Source organism: Babylonia areolata, chromosome 18, assembly GCF_041734735.1.
Source record: "Babylonia areolata isolate BAREFJ2019XMU chromosome 18, ASM4173473v1, whole genome shotgun sequence".
NCBI lineage: Eukaryota > Metazoa > Mollusca > Gastropoda > Neogastropoda > Buccinidae > Babylonia > Babylonia areolata.
The window spans coordinates 42506974-42509473 of record NC_134893.1 but is presented as its reverse complement, the minus strand read 5'-3'; positions in this window follow the sequence as shown (position 1 = coordinate 42509473).

The following is a 2500-nucleotide window of genomic DNA, read 5'->3' as shown; positions in this document are numbered from 1 at the left end:
CGCAGGAGAAGAAGAAAAGAAACGAAGGACGAAATGAATAAACACACACACACACACACACACACACACACACACACACACACACACACACAAAATCAGGGGAAGAACATAGAAACGTCAGTCAGTGACATACCTTCAATAACAAAAAAAAAAAAAAAAAAAAAAAAACAAAAAAAAAAAAAAAGAAAAAAAAAGAAAGAAAAAAGAAATTAACAAATAAAGTTTGATTTCTTTTCTTTCACATGGTCGAAGTTCAGATTTGGAACATTAATCAAGCACTTTCAATAAATCCTGCTTTCGCTGGTATGGTGTTTCCAGTTTTCATATTCCTTTTTTTCTTTATTTTGTTTCAGTGTACACTGCACGTAGACAGGCACATACACCGTGCACTCATACACATCAATATGAATGCGCGTGTGATTCTTCTCTCCTTGTATTTTTGTTTAATATAAACATGAAATAAAACAAAAAAATAAACATATCTCCTTTCGTAGATGGAGGAATTCTTGTTTTGTCCACGAAATATATACACCACTGTGCTGTATCCAGGTTCACATTCCTTGATCATTAAGGTGATATCATATCACACTACTGTCATCGTCCAGCCAGAGTCACATCTAGACATCTTCGTCATATATCAAGTGTTTTGCTTTGTTTTTAAAAAATTCTTTTAGCATTCCACAAATCATTGTCGATTTCCACTGTAAAAAAAAAAGTTTCAATCGTAATATCAATCATATTCCACAGTATCTTGCGTGCGTATATTCGAAATGTCCGCTTAAAAAATAATAATGATAAAAAAAAAGTTAAAAAGGCTGAGGCAAGCCTATGACATGCATGATAATGAGCGTCAGATTGTTCCTGTTCCAGTTTAAGTTTAAAACCTCTGGAGTGCCAAAGTATGTTATCACGTACGAATAGTGACATCACTGATGACGTCATCTGAAGAAGGGAAATAATTCTGGAAGGCAGAAAATCCCCCCACCCCTTTAAAAAAAAAAAGAAAAAAAAAGGAGCGGTATATTTCCAGAACATTTTCTTAGTTTTAGGCTGATTGCTTTGGATATTGTTTTATGACTTGAAACATCAATTTCTACTGCAAACCCCTCCCCCCCCCCTCCCCCGCCCCCACCCCCTCCCCGGCACTGAAGGGGCTTTTAAGGAGGTGTCAAAGCGAGCGGACAGACCCACATGTGCTGCACCACATCTGCTGTTTAAAAATCTTTTTAAAAAGAAAAAAAAAAGAAACGAAAAAAGGAGCAGATGCCTGACCTTTGAGACAACACAAGCCTGCTGATCAGGGTCTGTGGACAGCCCTACTACCCTAGAGGGAACTGCAGGTAATCTGAGCGTGTTGGTGTTGGAATCATGAGCACCCCACTGTTCCAGTCACTCAGTAAAGCACGTGTCATACTTTGATGCCAAGAGCAGCAGGGAACTTCGATGCTAAGAGCAGCAGGAATTTATTAAGTTCACTTAACACCTTTGTTCCACGTCGGTCAGAAATTCCCCAGGCGATTCTTCGACGCTAAGTACTTTCAACAGCTTTTTCATGAATTTCACTTTCTCCTACGCAAAATCTAGTCCTCAGAATAGTTGAAGCTTTCACGGCATTATGGCTTACTGAAATTAATGGAAAAACATTTGATATCCCCCCTACGCCCCCCCACACCCCACTCACCGCCCCCCCCTCCCACCCGCTTAAAAAAAAAAAGAAAAAAGCAAAAAAAAAGCAACCTTTTCTTAAATCTAAGAAGCCAGTTGTGTGACGCCGTGTTGTTTTCGTAATATTATGATGAAACACAGAATTAGAACAGTGATGCTAACTTGCTAACTTGGGCTGGGCAGGGTGCTTTCGTTTGCATGTTTACAATTGTGTTTGTGCGTCTTTGAGTGTTTGAGATAATTTATAACAAGATCGATGATATTAACGAGACAAATAGTCTTGCGGTTTACTTCCCTCGCACACTACGTCTAATTAGTGCGTGATTTTTTCCCCTTTTTTCAAATTGACTTTTCGTTTGTCCACACAATTGTTTATGTCTTGGCGCAACTATGTGTTTGCACACAGGAAAAAAAAAAGTTGCAGGTTGTTTTGTTTTGCCGTTAATTTGTTTATTCTGCAATGTCAGTAATTTTGGTTCGTGATAGTCATTATAGTGTATCAATTCCCATGCACCGTGTGTTCAAATTAGCTGCACGTAATGGTGAATTGCTGGTGGTGGTTGTTTTTTTTTAAGAAGAAAATATTCTGTTTTATCACTTGTTTTGCAAGTTACGGACAAATCAATCTTTGATACCTGAAGTATTTTGTCTTCTTTACCTGCTGAAAACTTATTCATGCATTTCTGTTCGCAGTTTCTGATTCAATCACTTTCCAAGTTAAGGTTCTCAAATTTCTGTCAGATCCACCAAAGCCTTAGATCAGATCTTCAGTTTCAGTTTCAGAGAGGTGTCCGAGCGGGTGGGCTGATCCTTCTACGCTACACCATATCCGCGA